Source organism: Rana temporaria, chromosome 13 (assembly GCF_905171775.1).
Source record: "Rana temporaria chromosome 13, aRanTem1.1, whole genome shotgun sequence".
In the NCBI taxonomy this organism is placed as follows: Eukaryota; Metazoa; Chordata; class Amphibia; order Anura; family Ranidae; genus Rana; species Rana temporaria.
The window spans coordinates 50,444,297-50,467,060 of record NC_053501.1 but is presented as its reverse complement, the minus strand read 5'-3'; the positions used below and the strand labels follow the sequence as shown (position 1 = coordinate 50,467,060).

The following is a 22,764-nucleotide window of genomic DNA, read 5'->3' as shown; positions in this document are numbered from 1 at the left end:
ATGGCACGGCTGGGAAGAGTAACGTGTGTGTGTGTGTGTGTGTGTATAAGTCACTTTAAGTCCCGCCTGCCACGAGCTCCGTGCCCGCGGGACCCACGGACTCCATGTCCACCGGTGTCCCGCGATCGGGTCACAGAGCTGAAGAACGGGGAGATGTCTGTGTAAACACAACATCTCCACATTCTTCCTAGTGACATGTCATCAGGAACAGCGATCAGTGATTTCACAGCAAGCTACGCCCCCTAACAGTTGGAATCACTCCCTAGGTCACACTTGACGCATTCTGTACCCCGACAGGTTAACCCCATTCACGGCCAGTGTAATTTTTACAGTAATCTGTGCATTTTTATAGCACTGGTCTCAAAATGGTGTCAAGTGTCCGATGTGTCCATCATAATGTCGCAGTCACGATAAAAATCGCTGATTGCCGCCATTACTAGTAAACAAAAAAGAATAAAAATGCCATAAAACTATCAACTATTTTGTAGATGCTATAACTTGCGCAAACCAAACGATAAACTCCTTTTATAACGTGCATGACCCTTTTTTATTTTGTCTGGACTGGAATTGGAATCGCATGGGTGTTCAGACCATGCCATCAGATTCCACAGTGCACACTGCGTTACGATTTTTGAGGGTGTCATTAACGGAGCACAGCGTGAACTGCCTGCGACTCTGATGCTTTGCAGGAATTTGTGTGTGTGTTCGTTCCCCCTGTCAGCACACAATGGCTCTGCAGGGGAGATCGCAACACTTGCACTAGGTTTGTAAGTGTGGCCATATGCAAGTCTTTTTGTTCAGCCACTGGGTTTGAACGAAAACGACACATGGGTACCCCGCTTAATAACCTGAAGGAAGACTGTACTGTACTCCAGGGAAACTATGTTACTAGTTGAAGCCCTTCACTATCATTTATAGGTAAGGTGCCTGGGTGACAAAAAATTCAGTCTACAATCCTGCCAGCCAGCGCTTCACAAAAATGAATTTTACGTTCATTCAACTTGCGTTTTAGGGCCTTTCTAATCACCTTTTGAACTGCTTTATCCCTCCATTAATTTGATCAGAAAAGAGTTTGACACAATTGCATGCGTATACAAGCCAATATAAATGAAACCTTTCAGTTGCAGAAAGTGGAAAATGATTGGCAAAATATTTCATTTATCTGTGTGCTACAGTACACCGGGATCTTTTTTTTTTTTTTTTTTTTTTTTTTTCCTTCCAAATCCCTGTATATATTTTAGTAATGCTCCAGTTGCAAATTGTAAAGGCTGTGACAAAGCTTTCATCTTCCTTTCCTGCATTTTCAGCTTCCTATTTCTTTCCTTGCAGTGGGTCACAAGAAGCATCTGAGGTTTTATTTTTGGCCAAATCCTTTCTGCCTTCCAGCCAGCCACACTGTGCCTTTAAACTATAGATCTGTCTCAGCAGTGAACAGGGCATTTTCTCAATTTTCCCCTCAACCTCCCCTGTTTCTACTTTTTTTTTTTTATTTTTTTTTTATCCCTCTAAACAAACACAGCTCGCTGTTAACTAATGTGGCCAGCCACATCAGGCATTTAGGTGTGTGTGTGTGTTTGTGTTTTTTTTTTTTTTAATGGAGACATTAAACATGTACAGGACTGTGCAAAAGTTTTAAGCAGGTGTGAAGAAATGCTGTAAAGGAAGAATACTTTAAAAAAATGTATAGATCTTATTTGTTTTTATACATTTGTATGAACAGAAGAAAAATCTAAATCAAATCCATATTTGCTGTGACCTTTTTGGCTTCAAACCAGCATCAATTCTTCTACTTGCAAACAGTCAGGGATTTTGTAGGATTAGAGTCAGGTGTGTAATCATTTTATACCAAGCAGGTGCTAATGATCATCAATTTCATATATAGGTTTAAACAGTTATTAACAGAAACGGCTCTGAAGGAGGCATATAACTGGGTGAGGAGCAGCCAAACTCTGCTACTAAGGTGAGGTTGTGGAAGACCATTTCATGTCACAGGTCATACACTATGGCAAGACTGAGCACCGCAACAAGACAACGCAGTACTACTGTATCGGCAAGATCTCTCCCAGGCAAAAGATTTTAAAGCAGACAGGTTTCAAAGCGTGTTCAAGCTCTTTTGAAGAAGAGCAACGAAACGGCCAAGATTGAGAACCATAGTCGGCTAAGGAAACTTAAAGGATCACTAAAGGAATTTTTTTTTTTTTTAGCTAAATCGCTTCCTTTACCTTACTGAAGTCCTGGTTTCATGTCCTCATTGTTCGTTTTTGCTTTGAAGTAGCTGTAATTCTGCTGTGATCTCCACACTTCCTGCTTGTCTGGCTCCTTATGAAAAAACTCATGGGAGCTTCTCACTGTGGTCTAAGCTGTGTCTAAAACTCCTCAGAACCAATCAGATTCATTTTAAAAACAAAACACTGCCCTGGATTTGTTTGTTTTTGTTCTGTGGGTCTCTTTACTTTTACATAAACATGAAACCAGTTTAAAACCGAAAGTGAAATTTTTAACAGCCTAATTGTATGTGCAATACTTTTAGCAGATTAAACCTTTTTGTTAAGCAGTATTGCGCTATGGAGTCTTTCTGTTTTTCATCTCTTGAGACATTAGGATACCATCCTGTGCTTGCAAACCATCTACAGTGAGTCTGTTGGGAGACTTTAAACCCCTGTGCTTAGAGGGACCGCTGTGATAGCTGTCACCTACCTTTGGTAAGGAGACTACAATACCACTATTTGGGTGTCTTATTGGTGGAAGAAGATCCCTATTTTCACAAACTCAACTTTGTGCACCATTATGAATTGTACTATAAGGATTGTTTCCTTCATGGTTTGTTTCTTTCATGGTTTATCGATTCAATCATTAATGTGGGACTATTTATTCACCATTTTTATTTTCTCAATTTTTCCTTTTTTTTTTATCACCTGTTGGCTTTGAATATATTTTAAACACATTTATATTGTATACCTGTGTTCATTTATCAGGTTTGTCAGATGCTTCAACTGACACTGGTTTACAACTTTCAGAGTTTTTTTTTTCGTCCCTCTAAAAGAGAAAAGGAGTTCCAACCCAAAAAACACTAAACAGGGCAAAAAGGGAAGGGAAAAGGGGGCATACATTTTTTTTTTAACTGCCCCAATCAGGACCCCAAGCCCCAGTGACATCGGGGTCCCTGTGGGAGGAAGACTAAACTTTCTCCCACAATGGGAAAAGACAACCTCAAACTAATTTTGTTCTAAACATAAGCAAGAGGTTATGCGCTGGAATTCCACAGCGAACCACCATCTAAGTTTCTGGTGACAAAACTCCCAAGTTACTCAGAAAAGGCTAGGGCTTTACCCTTACCAATAAGAGAAATGGTGGATCAAGAGGTATTGACACCAGTTCCTAATAAGGAAGGAATGCCAGAAATTTCTTCGCATGGTGATTTCAGACTCAAAAATTTATAATTTTCAGTAGGGCCGAAACAATTAATCGATTACAATTTTCATAATCGATTAATCGGCCAGTAACATAATGGGGTTAAAAAAACTAAAATTGGCCTTTTATAGTACAAAAGCAAATCCCTACTGTAAATATTACTTTCACTGTCCCACAGTAAAAAAACGAACCCCTTACAGTAGCAATTATTTGCTCTTTTTGTACTTATTTTTTTTTTTTTTTAACCCCATTATGTTACTAAACATTTCAGGCCTGGGTTCACACCTCTGTTTTTTGTTGCTTATTGCAGAAAAACACTACAGTTCATTTACATGTTTTCCTATGGGACACGTTCACATCCATGATTTTTTTTTCTCCAGCTGCCGCGTATTTGGAAAGGGCAAGGACTTTTTAATGCAAAACGGTGCTATTTTGTTTTTTTGGTTCAATATACTTCAATGGAGAAGCTGCAGAAAAGCATGTAATGTGTTTTTGTGGCAATTTGTGTTTTTTGTAATCTGCCCAAAAAAAAAAAATCTTTTTTTTTTTAAGGCTATTATCCGAAACAATTATCGGCCAACTAATCTATTTATGAGAATAATCGTTAGTTGCAGCCCTAATTTTCAGTGCAGAGCCCTGCCCTTCGGTCTGTCGTCGTCTCCAAGAATTTTTTCCAAAGTTCTTGGGGAGGCATTGGTTCCGTTGAGACTTCAGTCAGTCTCAATCATACCATACCTAGACGACTTACTCCTCACAGCCCACTCAAAGGAGCAACTCTGTCAGGACTTGGAGTTAACACAACTCACCCTGAGGCAGTTAGGGTGGATCGTCGGTTTGGAAAAGTCCAAAACGACTCCAACACAGAATATTCTGTACTTGGGTTACAATATCCTATCTGTAGAACAAAAGATAGTCTTGCCGGAAGAAAAGATATTGAATCTGAAAACGAGGATGTCTTTTTTTTTTTTTTTTTCTTCTTCTAACCAGCCCCAATTGTACAGTGAGGGAGGTCATGTCCGCACTTGGTCTAATGACAGCAGTAGCTTAGGTAAACAAACGGAGGTACCAGAAGTCCTCGTCTAATGTTGGTAGCCAAACCTATGTTTCAGTGGGCAGAAGTCCATCTAAAATCTATCTCTGCAATACACTTGAAGGGCGAGCAGAACAGCACTGCAGACTTTGTCGACAGCTAGTTTCGCATCAAGAATGGTCTCTGCATATGGAAGTTTTCAACCTCATAACAGCTCACTGGGGGATCCCGGGAATTAAACTTGTTTGCAAACAAAGAGGATGCAAAAGTTCCCACTTTCTGCTCGCCATATCCAGGAGATCTTGGAGGTAGATGCCTTAAGGATACCCTGGACCTTCAGTCTGACCTATGCGTTTCCACTGATTCATCTCATTCCAAGTTTCTTTCAGAAGAAACATGTTTAATACTAGTGGCACCTTTTTGGCCCAAGAGACCTTGGTTCACAACATTACTGAAGTTGACAGACCAACCTCCTCTGACACTCCAGTGCAGACAAGACCTTCTGTCACAGGGACCCCTCTTGCATCCTCAAAGTGACCATGCTGAAACTCTTAGCATGGTTACTGAGGAAGAGATTCTGAGGGACAAAGGTTTATCAGAAAGTGATTCAAACCTTGCCTCAGAGCCGGAAACCAGTCACCCAAGCTATTTACAGAAAAATTTGGAACAAATTCAATTTCTGGTTGGTGGATCGGGGTAAGGCTAACAATGATATAACAAATATCTTAGTTTCTCCAAGACCGTATAGACAAAGGGTTAACTCCTAGTACTAAAGTACAGATCGTGGCCCTAAACGTATACCTAGAAAGAAGCTTACAGGAAGATCCCCTTATTACTAGGTTCTGTAAAGCAATTACTAGACCGAAACCGGTAAAAGTCAAGATAAATCCAACTTGGGACCTTTCGGTCATCCTCAAAGCCTTCGTGGGGACACCATTTGAACCTATCTCGGAGGCCTCTCTAAGACTGTCCTGGAAGACTACTGGAAAAGAATTACCGGTGAGTACCAACTCCGGTTTTCTGGCTCTTGCAGAAAGGGCATTTAAGTAACTTTGAACATGGCATGGTGGTTGGTGCCAGACGGGCTGGTCTAAGTTTTTCTTAAACTGCTGATCTGCTGGGATTTTCACACAACCTTCTCTAGGGTTTACAGAGAATGGTCAAAGTAAGAGAAAATATCCAGTGAGAGGAAAAAGGTGGATGTAAATTGGTTTGTTGTGCAGAGGAGAATGGGCAGACTGATTCGAGATGATAAACAGTAACTCAAATAACCACTCTTTACAACCAAGGTATGCAGAATACCATCTCTGGAACGTCCAACGCATCGAACCTTGAAGCAGATGGGCTACAGCAGCAGCAGACCACACCGGGTGCCACTCCTGTCAGCTAAGAACAGGAAACCGAAGCTTAAATTCGCTCAGGTTCACTAAAACTGGACAATAGATTGAAAAACATTGCCTAGGCTGAGTCTCGATTTCACATAGGGTCAGAATTTGGCCTGAATAACATGAAAGCATGGAGCCACCCTGCCTTGTATCAACAGTTCAGGCTGGTGGTGTAATGGGGGGGGGGTATTTTCTTGGCACACTTTGGGCCCCTTTGTACCAATTGAGCATTGTTTTAACACTATGGCCTACCTGAGTATTGTTGCTGACCATGTCCATCCCTTTATGACTTCAGTGTACCCATCTTCTGATGGCTCCTTCCAGCAGGATAATGCACCATGTCACAAAGATCAAATCATCTCACCACTGGTTTCTTGAACATGACAATGAGTTCACTTTTCCCCACAAATAGATTTATTTTGGTGGTATTTGATCACCTCCTGCGGTTTTTATTTGTTGCACTATAACCAAAAATAGAGTTACAATTTTGAAAAAAATATATTCTACTTTTATTTATTTATATATATATATATATATATATATATATATATATATATATATATATATATATATATATATATATATATATATATATATACACACACATCCCAAAGAAAACTTTTTTTTCTCAGGTTAGGGCGATACGTGTTCTTCTACATATTTTTGGTTAACAAAAATTGCAATAAGCGTTTGGTTTGCGCAAAAGTTATAGCGTCTACAAAATGGGGGGATATTGCATTTTACTAGAATTTTTTTTCTCTCCCCGTGACTGTGACATTATGGTGGACATATCGGACACTTTTGATGATATTTTGGGACCTGTCACATTTTATACATTTCAGTGCTATAAAAATGCACTGATTACTGTATAAATGTGACTGGCAGTGTAGGGGTTAACCACTAGGGGGCTAAGTGTGTCATAGGGAGTGATTCTAACTGTAAGAGGGCGTGGCTACAAGTGACATGACGCTTTTCGCTGTCCCCGATGAGAGGAAGCAGACGATCAGTGGTGTCACTAGGCAGAACGGGGAGAGGCCTTGTTTACACTGGCCTCTCCCGGTTCTGCAGCTCTGTGACCCGATCGCGGGACACCGGTAGACATTAAGTCCGCGGGGACGATCACAGAGCTCTTGGCAGTGGGTTATATCGGCGTGAGTCAGTCTTTAACCGGTTAAGTGGACAGCAACACACTAGAAGCCCAGTTATTGACTTTACAAGGCAGCTGAAGGCTTCTAGTGTGTATCTGCAAGATTCAGAGCAGCTGCCGTATGTGTTGTTGTTTTTTTTTTTTTTGTTTTTTTTTTATATATATATGCACTGCTGTTTTTTGTTATGATACAAAAGTGGATCCTAATCACTTGTAGTAACATGATACGTTTATCTATTCATGTTCTGTTATGGGGACTAATTTCTCATTTATTGTATATACTTATGAATTTTTTTTGGATTTCCCTGAAAAAGTCTTTACTTGGGCGAAACATGTAGAACTGCTAGCATGGGATACACAAAGTTTTTGCACCTTGTTGTAAACTCCTTTTTTTCTTTTTTTTTTTTATATTTATACATGTAAAATATATTTATGAATAAAAATACTTGTTCTTACTATATCTGTGACTTTCCATGAAATTTTGTGGCTTTGGTTAAAGGCGCTAATATTTACAATAACAATATTAGAATGTTCCAACATGCATCCTTAAAATCCCACGCCACACCCCGGTATCGGGGATCTGTATAACTTTGCAAACGAGTGCTGACTAGTAGTCTAGAGTTTCTCTTCTTCCTCAGTTTCTCTCTGAGCAGCCATGAAGCGCCCTGGTTGAAAGACTGCCCTAGTGTGTTGGTGTACTTTTATGTAGGAAAGGAAAATTTGTTTCCCGCTGTGATCTTTTATAAAGGATTGTGCAGTAATGCTACTTCTCATTTGTCATTGTTTAAAGTCTTGGAAGTGGTGTGTTCGTGTGTGTGTGTGTGTGTGTGTGTGTGTGTGTGTGTTTTTTTATTGTAGTTGCTGCAAAAATCTACTAAAACTTACGTTGAACTGTAACCAATATTTTTCCTGTTTAGACATTTCCTGTTCTATGTTCTGACACTTTCCACTTTGCAAACAAATGTCTGCCTGAGCTGCACAGAATTAAAGTTGAGGGTGAATTTGCAAGGTTTGCGCAGTCACTGACTGTTGAGGAGTCTGTCACAATTGGTGACCAGACTTTTACTCTTCTAGAAACCTGGCTTGCGTTGTCAATACATGTGACGTGTTTGCTTCACCTCATCTGCTTGTGGTTGTGTGTGCTGAATCAGGATCTCTACAGTGTTGTGTAGCTACAAGTAGCAAGCGTGTCTCTCAGAATAAAGAGGTGCGTGTTCCCTCTCCCCATTTGTTTTAGTAAAGGGGGGGGGGGGTGCTCTATGTCTTGTTACTTTGCCACCTTGAGTTTTTGTAGCAATATAAGCAGATCTTGTGTTTGAGGGAATTTCCCTTTTTTTGGAAAGATTTAACCTTTGCATCCTATTGTCTCTGGGTACAGCAGTATATGTAAAACAAAATATTCAGTTTAAAATATGGGGGGGGGGGGGGTGAAACATTTGTGGGTGTACAGTGCAGCCAGAAAGTATTCACAATGCTTCACATTTTTCCACATTTTGTTATGTTACAGCCTTTTTCAAAAATAGATTAAAGGGGTTGTAAAGGTAAAAAAAAATGTTTCCCTAAATAGCTTCCTTTACCTTAGTGCAGTCCTCCTTCACTTACCTCATCCTTCTATTTTGCTTTTTAAATGTCCTTATTTCTTCTGAGAAATCCTCAATTCCTGTTCTTCTGTCTGTAACTACACACAGTAATGCAAGGCTTTCTCCCTGGTGTGGAGAAAGCTTCTTGAGGGGAGGGGGCGAGCAGGAGTGTCAGGATGCCCACTAACACACAGCTCTCTATCTGCAAAGTAAAGTGTCTTGACTTGCCTGCTCGCCCCCTCAAGAGGCTTTCTCCACACCAGGGAGAAAGCCTTGCATTACTGTGTGGAGTTACAGACAGAAGAACAGGAAGGGAGTATTTCTCAGAAGAAATAATAACATTTAAAAGCAAAATCGAAGGATGAGCTGAGTGAAGGAGGACTGCACTAAGATAAAGGAAGCTATTTAGGGATTTTTTTTTTTTTTTACCTTTACAACCCCTTTAAATTCATTATTTTCCTCCCAAAACTCTTCAAACAATACCCCATAATAACAATGTCAAAGAAGTTGGTTTTAGAACCTTTGCAAATGTATTAAAAATGCAAAAATCGGTAGTGATGGAGGAGGACGGGTGCCCCTTTTGGACAGCAGTATTGTTGGTCTCAGGGGAAGTGTTTTATGTAGTAACAAATTGAGGCCAAACTCCAGCTCACACTTTACAAGCTAGTAAGCTACAATATAATAACTGTACGCTATATGGTTTAAAGAGGAAGTAAACCCTGATGGGCTTTACTTCCGCTTTTTCTTTTTTTTTTTCCTGCATAAGCATAATGGGCTATACTTACCTGACAGGGGAGACACCATGATCATGAAGGTGGTTCTCCCATTGCGAGGCTCGGCCATTGCACTCCGGCTGTGCTGACCCCTGCGATTTCCCCAAATGCGGGAAACTCAATTGCATAATTTGTGGTAGTGGGGCTCTGCGTTAAAAAAGCATGATGGGCTAGTATGCATCGCATTATGTGCCACTTGCTTGCAAAAGAAGCCTGCACTGTCCCTGCTGGTGGCCGCATCCATCTTTGCCCCTCTTCCTTCCAGGGGCTGTGGACTTTGGCTCTGTGATTGGACGGAGTTGTATAACGTCACTCCCGCGCCTGTACTGTACTCCCACTATTTTAATCATACAGTACAAGACACGGGACTTTTATTTTCAAACCATTTTAAAGTTATATTGCGCTACATTCAGGTGAACACTATCAAACTTGCTAGGGCCACCCCCAGAACATTTCATTTAATCTTACAAACTCGGTAAGACTTCAGTGTCGTTTTTTTGTTTGCTAGCGTCCTTGGGTGATGAACCTGTTCGCCTCTGAAATATATTTTTCTAGCCATCGAGCAGTCGTGCTAGCTATACCCTTGGTGTGAACATTGAGGTCCGTACCAAAACCCCACTATATAGTGTCTGTTTTGGGCACGGGATCCTGTGTCAGGCCCTCACCTTGGCACGTAGTGCAACGCGTGGATTTAGCGGACGGGTAGAAGTCCGCGGTCGTGGTCCATTTCTATGGTGACTATTGCCAATTAAAATGCTCAGTGCAGAAGAGAATCTGCTAGATGACTAGTAACCACTCTTGACTTTCAGCACAGGGCGTTTGAGGTTTTTTAGCCTACCATGATATCTGCATGGACGTTGAATTTTCGCCCTGTGTTTTTTCCTATAGTCCACAAACCTACCATTACAATAACATACCTACCTTTTTTTGTTTTTGTTTTTGTTTTTGTTTTTTATTAACCCCCCTGGCGGTATTCCCGAGTCTGACTCGGGGTTAGATTTTCATGCTGCGATCGGTAACCCTGAGTCAGACTCGGGCTTGTCTCGCTGGATCCACAGGGAGTGTTTACTTACCTTGTCCCTGGATCCAGCGATGCCACCGCGCTGTGTGAGCGAGCGGGACCTCGCTCGATTCACACAGCGTCCTCCTGTGCCGCCGATCTCCGTTCCCTGCGACGTTACGACGCACGGGAGCGGAGAACGGCGCCAAATTCAAAAACGTAAACAAACACATTACATACAGTACTGTAATCTATAAGATTACAGCATACTGTATGTAAAAAATACACCCCCCCCCTTGTCCCTAGTGGTCTGCCCAGTGTCCTACATGTACTTTTATATAATAAAAACTTTTCTTTCTGCCTGCAAACTGTCCATATCAACCAAAAGTGTATTTTTATGTCAAAAATGGTTTTAGAGCAGCTAGAAAACAGCGATAAATTATAATCACTTGCAGAATTGTGCGATAGCGATTTGTGGGGAAATTCGTCATAAAAAAATTAAAATGACAGCGACAATTCTGCAACTGAGCAAATTTCAGTGATTTTGAGTTGATTACATTATTGAATAATTTCTATTAGAATTATATTATTTGTTATAATTATTTATAATTATTATAATTTATAATTTTGTTTTTAAAAAAATTTCATACCCGGGATGTCTACAAGACTCTTGTTTGGTCAGATTTAAGTGAGTTATTCCTAAAAATTACAGGCCTACAGTACAAATCACCAAATTTCCTTGCAAATAATGGTACCGCTTTCAGCACCTTTTTTCTGAAAGAATCATACTGCCAGGGAGGTTAAACACCGCTTTGCTGCTACCTGGCTGTAGAATGTATTCAACACTTCAGTTTTGGGTGGGATACCTGCTCCCCAGCTGCATGCTGTAGTGCCTTCCTGCAGCTCATCTGTCACTACAGGATAAGGCTGGGTTCACACTACGGTTTTCCCGTCCGTCAGCCGCATACGATTTATATGAAAAAACGTATGCGGCTGAAACGGACGGGAACGTATGGAACCGCACATATGTACGTTTTCCATTGACATTAATGTTAAAGGAAAACGTATGCGGTTGCCATACTGTTTTAAAAACGACCGCAAAACCGTGGTTGAACACGGTTTTGCGTACGTTTAAAAAACGTTTTGCCAGCAAATCGTACGCACCCGGATGCATCTGAGTGCATACGATTTGCAATGCATTCTCTATCTATACGTTTTCCCGTCCGTGCCCGTACGTTTTCAATACTGAAATCGTATGCGGCTGACGGACGGGAAAACCGTAGTGTGAACCCAGCCTTAGCAAGCTGACTGGAGAAATCACAACATCTGGTTGGAGTAACAGGTATTCAACCCATCGACTACTTGCAGTGCCCGGGAGTAACAAAGCTGTGGTGTTTCAACACATAAGCTGTTAAGAGGCAATATACTGTACTTCCCTTTTATTTTAGCAGGTATGTTCCTTTTATATAAGTGCCCTTGCTAACAGGGTCTCATTTAGATTGTGAGCCCAGGGTAGGCAATGATGTGTAATTACTTTAGAGATGAGCATAAAAATGTGCAAATAAAGTTCTATCAGTAACGCCTATCTTCTTTTTTTTTTTTTTTTTTTTTTTTTAAATGGTAATGCCACATGAATGTGCCTGGATAATGTGCATTGGATTCATAAATACAGCAAGATTTGACTAATTTACCAACTGATTTGCTTATCTTTTAGAAAAGGTTTTGTATGAGTGAAGTATTGCAAAGTTTTATATAGTGTGTGTATACACAAGAGAATGCCAAGAGTGTGCCACGCAGTAATCAAAGCAAAAGGTGGCTACTTTGAAGAACCTAGAATATGAAATGTATTTTCAGTTGTTTCACACTTTTTTGTTATGTTTAATTCCACATGTGTTAATTCATAGTTGTGATGCCTTCAGTGTGAATCTACAATTTTCATAGTGTGTGTGTGTGTATATATATATATATATATATATATATAAATATACTCAACGTGTGTATGTTCCAGCATCACGTCCAAACGGCTAAAGATATTAACATGAAACTTGGCACACATGTTACTTGTATGTCAGCAACAAACATAGGATAGGTGGTTTAACCCTTACCCACCCCCATTTGCCATGGTCAGGGTTTTTCTTTAAAGTCCCATTCAACTCTATGGGAAATACATGTTACTTCATGACTTCCAAACGGCTGTAGATATTTCGATAACACTTGGTCACATGTTACTTATATGTCCACTTAAACTATAGGATAGTTAATTTATCCCTTAACTACCCCCATTTGTGAGGGTCGGGGTTTTTGTTTAAAGTCCCATGCAAATCAATGGGAAATGTATGTTCCCACATAACTTCTGTACGCCTGGAGATATTTCAATAATACCTGGTACACATATTACTTATATGCCAAATAAAAATATATGACAGTTAAATTAACCCTTACCTACACCCTTATAAAAGATGGGTATATTTATATTACTATGATTTTCCTCCCCAAAAGGTTAAGATAGGAAGACCGGGCAACGCCGGGTATATATGTGTATGTATGTGTGTGTGTGTGTGTGTGTGTGTGTGTGTGTGTGTGATTATATATATATATATATATATATATATAATATATATAATATATATATATATATATATATATATATATTATGGAATTGAATGAATGTAGAGCACAGAGTCTGTCTTTGGGAAGTTGCTAAAACTGCATGGCTTCAGTACTTGGAAAAAAATGCTTGCTTGATGATTAAAATGTAAAAATAGATATCAATACCTAAGCACATTAGACTAGACTATGTCATGTGGCAAAGAGAAAAGTGTTTTTTTTTATTTTTTTTCTCCATACATCATGAAATTTTAGCATACTTTTAAATATTGCTCCTTTTCTTGTGTGGATTATTTATATCCATTTAACCTCTGCATTGTCTAATTATTGTGCGTAAATAATAAATATCCTTACCTAATCCTTTTATTTTCCTTGCAGGGACAGAATAAACAGCTTTGATATCGGTCGCATAGAGTGTACTGCAAAGGTAAATGGATATCTAACAAACCTATATGGTGATTATACTGTAAACATGCAAGTTGGACTACTTTTTCGATTGAAAGTCAACCTGTCATATAATTATGTTGGTTGCCATTACAGACCTTCTGGTAAAGCAGGCTGCCGGGCTATTTCTAGATTCAGTACTTTCCGTCTCACTGACCTAAGATAAATGCTCAGGGAACAAATGAAAATAACGAATTGTAGATGTACCACTAAAGCACAAAATAAACAAAAATTTACAAAAAATTGCTTTATTTAAATAAGGTAAACAAATCCTCTTCCTTTTATTTCCTGGGAGGAACCAATGTTAAGTGGAATACATGCAATGACTGAATGACCAATAAAGTCCTATATAACTATTTGGGAAGGCTGCAAATCAAGGAATACTATATCCAGACTATATTGCATCTATAAAGAAATAATTATTGCCAGCTCATATAAGGGTAAATGAGAGAAAAAGTCAACAGCAAATACAAGAAAGGAAAAGAATACATAAAGAAAATGTATGTACACATGCAGTAATTTAAACGGATCAGTAGATCAAACTGCTAATGGGCCCTGGTGAATATGTGCAAAATACTCCTAAAGGGGTGAAAAAGTAGCTGCAAGTCAAAAGCAATCCTGCAGCACAGACCTACCGAATGGGCATCAACAACAGAGCATGGTATTGAAAGCTTGGCAAATCCTAAGTGCAGTATACAGTCCTTTGTTGCATTATTTATTTTTTCCATCGTTGTGTCTTTGCAGCCAGTTGGCACAGTGAACAGCTAGACACAAATTGTGAAAGACACAAACCTCCCAGTGATGCTTAAGTTACATCATTTCCTGTATGGCTGAAATTTTATTGTAGAAACCATATAGTCCAGATGTAGCCTCGGCCGCTGCCTCCTTTTTTTTGATACTAGATCTGCCAGTAACCAGGGCAGCATTAAAGTGGATGTAAACCCACACTCATCCTTTCTAAGCTACTGCCATAATGGTTATCTATAAGGAATAACATGGCTCCTGCATGTATCCTTACCTGTCAAATGTCTCCCCTCTGTCAGACTCCCCACCCTCCTCTACACTCCCCTTAACGGAATGCATTTTCTCCTGTGTATTTCTTACACTAAATTATGCTATGATCACTAACACCCAGAAAAGTAACCACATGACTTCAGCATGCCCAATCATGCTGAGGTGTGAAACAGTAAGTTCTGGGAGAGCTGCAGATGAAAGGAGTAGGGGTGGGAATTAAAAAAAAAATAATGCCTGTCTCAGGCTCGTGCATGAGATATGTAAATCGCCTGTCACTCACAGCAGGGGGGGGGGGGAGAACAGACAGGGTTTTCTGTTTGTTTTATCTCACTGAAAAAAGATAAAATTAATGCTCAGAGCTGGATTAACTGTTTGGATGTAACCCCCCAAATTTTTTTTTGGGGGCTGGCACAATGTATAATATAGGATTTCAGATCATCTGTGCCCAGTCTTGCCACACTTTAACACATTGTATAGATGAGCTGTCGTGTAGGGGGTTTAAAAGGTTTGTCCTTTTTATTTTCTAAATTTTTGTTCCTTTAAGCTAGTGCATTGTTGGTTTACTTACCCTTTCCTTCGATTTCCCTTCTGACTAACCCCCAGCCAGAACGGCTCGGATGATGGGGGCAAGCTTACTATTACTAACTTACTATTATTGTAATGTCTTGACATGTTTAGGAGTGATGGGTCTAAGACTGGCCATACATTATACAGTTTTCTTGTAGAGCTTTCCTTTAGATTTACCAAAACCATATAATATGGAGTCAAACCTTAACACTTTCAGTTTGTATGCAATCAGGCAGGCCCTTGCACTATTTGGTTGAAGGTAAATCTAAAGGAAATTGAATAAGAAAATTTGTATAATGTATGGCTGGCTTTAGTATCTGCAATTTTTTTTCCTTCCACCATGGGTGAAAGGAAAGCAAATTGCTTGATTCTCCCATCAACGCAGACTCCTGCAGTACTATCGTGTTCTGCCGGTGGAAACAGTCTCTGCCAGCAGACCACAATGATTAGTGTTGCTGGCTATAGCCTGTGGCACTAATCATTCTGGAAAAACCCAACAGGCTGGTTATACACAAATTGATCAAACCGGATACATTCGGCTGGTCCCTGCTGAACTGGCCAAATTCCGATCCATATATGGCCGGCTGGAGTGTGGAATATCGCCAAGAGGGACAGACCAATAATAAAACCACCATTTCAGTGGAATAGTTCTTGGCCGCCTTACTGTCTCAAAACAAAAAAGGACACTTTGATAATGAAAACGAGAAGTGCAAAGTACAGATAATAATGCCAACTAGTAAGAACTGATGTCACAGAGCTGACTTTATTTCCTGATTATAAGATACAAGACAACAAAGGCTGCTTTAACCACGTCCCACCAAGGTATGTCCTGGGAAATCATGGACTTTGAGTGGGGCTATCTGGATGATGCCTGCAGCTACAGCTACTTTTTTCAGCTGGAAATTCTGTACACTGTAAGTTCAGGCACTTAAAGTGGTTGTAAACCCACTATTTGGACTTTTACCTACAGGTAAGCCTACAACATGGCTTACCTGTAGGTAAGGATAATATCTCCTAAACCTGCACGGTTTAGGAGATATTACCCCCGCAATGCGGGCGGCGCATGCGCAGGGGGGACTCCACGGCTGAAGGACCGGCATCGCCGGACCCTGCCGATTTTAAATCTCCCGCGCGCACGCGCGGGAGTGACGTCATCGCCGCTCCAGCCAATCACAGCGCTGGAGCGGCGATACCCGGAAGACACGCCGGAGCAAGATGACATCCTGCTCGGCGTGGACCAGGTAAGTGGTACACACCTCGTTCCGAGGTAAGTATTTCATAATAGGCTAGTATGCGATGCATACTAGCCTATTATGCCTTTTGCATTGCAGGTTTGGGGGAAAAAAAAAAAAGTTTATGCGGTTTACAACCGCTTTAATCATTCTTACAGGGGGTGGGTGGGTGGGAGGGGATGTTGTTCCCCTCATGCTCACGCACAGAGGCGAATGCATACGCAAGTGGTGCCCACATATGTAAACAGCGTTCAAATCACACGTGAGGCATCACTGCGTGAGTTGCAGCAAAAGCAACAATTCTAGCCCAAGACCTTCTCTGTAACTCTTAACCTTAAACTCCATAGGTGATGCTTTAAAAATGGTTAAAGTACCAAAGTTTGGCGCCATTCCATTTGTGTGCAATTTTAAAGTGTGACATGTTGGGTATCTATTTACTCAGCGTAACATCTTTCACATTATACAAAAAAAAGAAGTTAGCTTTTAGTGTTTGTTTGTTTTTTAATTCATGAAACTCTTCTAATTTTCTAGAATTTATAATTTTTTTGTTTTTTGTATGACTTTTACATGTAGGAGCGACGTGCCAAAATTGGCCTGGATGGGAAGTGGTTAAATCATTTTTTTGACTGGGGTATATGCAGCTACCTATAGGTGATTGGACACTGGCAAAAAAGGGTGGTAGGGACATGTCCCTATATGACCCCTCCCACTTCCAGCTAACCTCAGTCTTTTTACTAGTGTCCTAATGATCTCTCTCCCTCCCTCCTCCTTAGAGACCGTGTCATATGCTCAGTTTCACTCCAGACAGTTGCTCAACATTTTGAACGCTTGGGACAAACTGACTCAGTCCCAGGACTGCCCAATGCAGCTAAACCCCAAGGCCAAACTTTCCCCGATGTGTCTCACCAATCTGGTACTGGAGTTAGGCAAGCGTTTTTTTTTTTCTTTTCCCCAAAGTGATGCATGCCAGTCTGGGCGGTGTGCAGTCCTGAATACCTTCTCAGGGCAGTGGGCTTGGTTTTCAGCGGAGGTTTTATTTTCAAGCAACGTTCTGAATTCTACGGAGTTTCAGTGCTGGACCCTTCTATTGTGAGGACACCCAATAATACAGTCTGACAATGCTATCACCATGACTTATGTTAATTATCAAGGATGCACCACACGTTGATGCTCTATTTGAAGCACCCTTGATCCTGTGTGGACCCTGGAGTGGCCAGATTCAACAACAAACTAGACAGGTTTTTTTGCCAGGTTTATGGACCCTTTAACCTATGCAATGGGTGCTCTGGTGGGGCCATGGAATCAGTTTAATCTGACCTTTTTTAGGTCCCTGCAGATTCTTCCTGTCCTGCAGGATTGAGAAGGGTATTCTTGTGATCCTATTGTGCTGAATTGGCCCAGAACAATTTGATATTCTGATATATTTGAACTTTTGGCAGACATTCCATTATTTCTTCCAGATTGACCACCCTCTGCCTTCAAAAACTGTGTGCACATAGAATTGATGCAGTTTTGAAGGAACTCTACAATTAGGTTGTTCCAAACATCTTGGAACTAACCACAGATCTTCTATGAATGTAGGCTGCCTCAGGTCCTGTCTGTTTATGCAATCCCAGGCAGACTTGATGTTGAGATCAGGGCTCTGTGGGGACCAAACCATCATTTCCAGGGCTCCTTGTTCTTTACGTTGAAGATGGTTCTTAATGATATTGGCTGTATGTTTTTAGGTTGTTGTCCTGCTGCAGAATATATTTTGGGCCAATCGCACGCCTCCCTGATGGATTATCTGCCTGTAATTCCCAGCATTGAGGACACCATTGACCCTGACCAAATCACCAACTCCATTTTCAGAAATGCGGCCCCAAAACTTGCAAGGAACCTCTACTATGCTTCACTGTTGCCTGCAGACATTCATTATACGGCTCATCTGCTCTTTAGCAAACTGCCTACTGCTATAGCCAAATATTTCACATTTTGGCTCATCAGTCCAGAGCACCTGTTGCCTTTTTTCTGCACCCTAGTTTCTATGTTTTCATGCATAGTTGAGTTGCCTAGCTTTGTTGCCATGTGTGGCTTTTTGGACGCAATCCTTCCATGAAGACTGTTCCTGCACAAACTTTTCCAAACAGTAGTTGGATGTACCAGGGTCCCACTGGTTCTGTGCTGATGGCACTGCTGGACATCTTTCGATGTTGAAAGGAAAGTAAGCATGTGGTGTCTTTCATCTGCTGCATTAAGTTTCTGTGGCAGACTACTGTGTCTCCGGTTCTCTACGTTGCATGCTTTTGTGCACTTTTTCAAGAGCTTAACCTCATCAATACCAGGCACTTGCACCCCCTTCCTGCCCAAGCCAATTTTCAGCTTTCAGCACTGTCGCGGTTTAAATGACAATTGCGTGGTCATGCTACACTGTACCCAAACAGAATTGTTATTTTGTTGGAGGCTCTGCTAAAAAAAAACCCATCCAATAAAGTTTTTAAAAAAAATCGAATTTCTTCATAAATTTAAGCGAATATGTATTCTGCTACATCTTAGTAATGGCAGAGATTAGCGACTTATAGCAGGACTTGCAACTGACATTTTTGACACTTTTTGGGGACCATTGACACAATACAGTGATCAGTGCTAAACATATGCACGGTCACTGTGCTAATGACACTGGCTGGGAGGTGCTTTTACTTGCGGAAGAGATTGAGTTTGAGTTTATTCCCTGCTTTGTATCCCTTTCCCTTCCCTCCTATCAGAACGGTGATCTGCCTTGTTTACATAGGCAGATTGCAGTTTTGTGTCCCTGCCTGATAATTGGCAGGTGCTGGACGACATCTGGTAACCTGCACCTGCCGTTCGGCTTCCGCTGTATGTAATCAAGGTGGAAGCTAGCCGGTGGCACGCATGCACACCCCCTAGCCTGAAGTGTGTGTGTGATCCAGCACACAGGTGTCGTCCTGAAGCAAACCTGCTATAGGGTGAGCCTAAAGTAGTTAAATACAATTATTTATTTATTTTTTTCTTGGGTCTACATGTCACTAATGCAGTACAGCAGCATTGCGTGACTTTTGTGACAGTAATGGGGATACAGTGACTGTGTGTGTGGGGGGGGGGGGGGGGGGGGCTTTTTATTTTTTTTACAATTTGGTTTTTGTATATTGACATCAGAGTAGTTAACTGTCTGTCTAAGCAATAGGTTTAGCTGTCATAAATGGGTTAATATTCATAAACAATTTGCTTATGGTTGTGATCTGTGATTGGTTACAGCTAATCGTATGGCACAGGTAGCCAGGTACCATGTGTTTGCTGTTGGCCAATCGCAGATCACAACTGTAAGAAAGCCGTTTATGAATGGACATCTATTCATGACAGTTTGTTTACATTGGTATAATGTGATTGCTATGACCAACCATAGTGATAATGTGGTGCATGGCTGGTTAAATGCTGCAGGTGGTCTGGAAGGGTTAATGAAGGTTTTGTACACTTTCAGGTGTTTGTTTTTTGTTTTAACTAGGCATTAGTATATCCCCTGTGTTTTGCAGTGTTGTAGCTGATCGATTTTCCCTGTCCATGTATTGCTGCAGGCAGCCTGTCCCTGTTGACCTAAAGCATGGGCCACATCTTGTTCTGGATTAGTATCCAGTGCATAGCTTATTATTTTTCTGTGTTGCATCACGAAGGTGGGAATGCTAATGTGATGAAAACGCATCTCTTCAGCATGGCGAGATCTCCATGAATTGCTTTGTCTGTGTCCGATCTAATTACTATGTAGTTCTCGCATGCAGAGCACTAAATTTGAGTAGAATATGTAGCATCTTCAGAGGCAATGCTAGTTCTCAGACTGCAGACAGATGTCCTGCATTAACCTTTTGCAGTGCCACACGCCTCATGTTTGAACATAAACAGACATTTCTGACACAGGAATGTGAAGGTTTTAATCCACTATAGGTTGTGCATACAGGGCAACCAATTGCATCATGAAGCGCCATATTTGATGCACATCTTGTGCCAGTGAAAAAGGTAGGAAGGGTTAGAATGCATTCCATTTTTAAGGCTTTTGCATCACATATTAGCTGGATTTGAGACCTCTTTGGCTACCATGCTCATTTTGGAGACTAAAAACAATTCATGACACTTTTTGCTTTGATATAAATAAATCCAGTGACTTGCCTGTAGTGACTGGAACTCTGCTCCAGTCTTTCCTTTTGACCAAAATGCCTCTGTATGAGAATCTTCAATGACCTTAGACTGGATTAGTCTTATCGGAAAAGCGCTAGCATGAAAAGTCTCCTGCTGCTGCACTGACATGTAAAAATAAAGGGTGCTTCCTCTGTCACATGGGAGTCATTAAGCTCTGAAGATGCTTCTGCCTGTAAAACTATATATATATATATATATATATATATATATATATATATATATATATATATATATATATATATATATATATATATATATATATATATACATATGCAATTTGCTGCCATTTTTGGAACTACTAGGATTTTTTTTTTCTATAAAGTCTTTTCCATCTTTTTTTAAACTTTCCACTAAGGCTCCATGCACACTGGGCTTAAAAAAAAAGTCTGTTCTCTTGGAAGTAAAAAATGCTCATAAAGAGCATATTTTGTACAAAGTGTAGACGAGTTTAGGAGAGGTTTTTTTTTTTTTTTTTTTCTGCTTCCAAGCTCCAAACAAACGCCAACCATTATTTTTTTTTATTTTTTTCCCCTCTGAACGTTCGACCCAAAATATGCCTCTTAAGGTCCTAGTGTGCATGGATAACATTGAGCTGCTTCTACAGGCAGAACACAAAACTCCTGTAGAAGCAACGTTTTTTAAGCCAGTGTGCATGGAGCCTTGGCCATCTGGTCGGCGGCCTGTAAGAGGAGGCACTTGGTGATAAGCAAGGAATGCGGCTTCTATAAGCTGTTGCTGAACATGGTGTCATCTCATGAGAGGTAACGGCTGGCTAATTTTGTAGAAAGTTGAAAGCCTATACTACAGCCCTGGCTTAAAGTTTTGAGACTGACACAAATCTATATTTTTACAAAGTCTGCTGCCTCAGTTTTTATCATGGCAATTTGCATATACTCCAGAATGTTATGAAGCGTGATCAGATTAATTGCAAATGAAAATTAACTTGAACCCCCACCCCAAAAAAAAAAATTGCACTGCATTTCAGCTTTGCCACAAAAAGATCAGCTGACGACATGTCAGTGATTCTCTCATAAACACAGGTGTCAGTGCCGAGGACAACCAGGCTACAAATCGCTCTGTAAGGCCCCTTTCACACAGGTTTTCCGAACCATTCATTCACTCCTATGGAGCAGCCAGCGGCTGCTATTGGAGAAATCCAGACTGCTGTGTGAAAGGACCCTAATGCTGATTGAGTTGGAATAACAGACTGGTAGCTTTAAAAGTGGGGCGGTGCTTGAAATCATTGTTCTTCCTCTGTTAACCATGGTTACCTGCAAGGAAACGCGTACAGTCATCTTTGCTTTGCACAAAAAGGAATTCACAGGCAAGGATATTGCTGCTGCTAAAATTGCCCCTAAATCAGCCATTTATTAGATCATCAAGAATTGCAAGGAGAGATGTTCACTTGTGAAGGCTTCAGTGCGCTCAAAGTCCAGCAAGCACCAGGACCATCTCCTAAGGTTACCTCAGTTGCGGGATAGGGACACCACCAGTGCAGAGATTGCTCAGAAATGGCGGCAGGCAGGTGTGAGTGCATCTGCACGCACAGTGAGGTGAAGATTTATGGAGGATGGCCTGGTGTCAAGAAGGGCAGCAAAGAAGCCACTTCTCTCCAGGAAAAACATCAGGGACAGACATATTCTGCAAAAGGTACAGGGATTGGACTGCTGAGAATTGGGGTAAAGTCAGTCTCTCTAAGACCTCTTTCACACTGGGTCGTTTTGCAGGCGCTATTGCGCTAAAAATGGCGCTTGCAAACCGACCTGAAAGCCGAGGGCTTTTACACTGGAGCGGTGCACTACCACTCCACCGCTCCTGCCCATTGAAATCAATGGGACACCGCGGCTATACCGCCGGCAAAGCACCTCTGCAGAGGTGCTTTGCAGTGGTTTTTAACCCTTTCTCGGCCACTAGCGGGGGTAGAACCGGCCCGCTAGCGGCCGTATAGCGCTGCGAAATTGGCGGTAAAGCGCAGCTAAAATGTCACGTTTTCCCGCCGACCCCGCCCCAGTGTGAAAAGGGCCCAATGAATCCAATTTCTTATTGATTGGGGCATCCAGAGAAAAAAAGGTGAGCGCTACCATCAGTCCTGTGTCATACCAACAGTAAAGCATCCGGAGACCATGTGTGGTTGCTTCTCAGCCAAGGGAGTGGACTCGCTCACTATTTTGCCTAACACAGCCATGAATAAATGGTACAAAAACATCCTCCGAGAACAACTTCTCTCAACCATCCAGCGGGTACCTGCTTATTCCGGGAGATTGGGTAGTGGCGAATAGGGTCTGCAGCTCGGCCTCCCTCTGCTTCTTCTCCTTCTACTGGGACAGTGAGAGAGCGCAGCATGCTTCGTGCAGTAGGGACCCAGCTACACCTAGTTTACCCGCAA

The 22,764-nt window shown here is 41.2% G+C and overlaps 1 protein-coding gene and 1 pseudogene across 4 annotated transcripts in view; both read left to right on the top strand.

Annotated features, from left to right (window-relative positions):
* The window catches only part of NUMB (NUMB endocytic adaptor protein), a 157,522-nt gene that overhangs the window by 51,825 nt on the left and 82,933 nt on the right, over positions 1-22,764 (top strand). For all 4 annotated transcript variants that reach the window (XM_040333588.1, XM_040333589.1, XM_040333586.1 and 1 more), the window contains exon 2: positions 13,312-13,360. The gene's annotated coding sequence lies outside the window, so the exon portion shown is untranslated. The remainder of the gene's footprint in view (positions 1-13,311; positions 13,361-22,764) is intronic.
* On the top strand, positions 9,331-9,476 carry LOC120921441 (annotated as a pseudogene).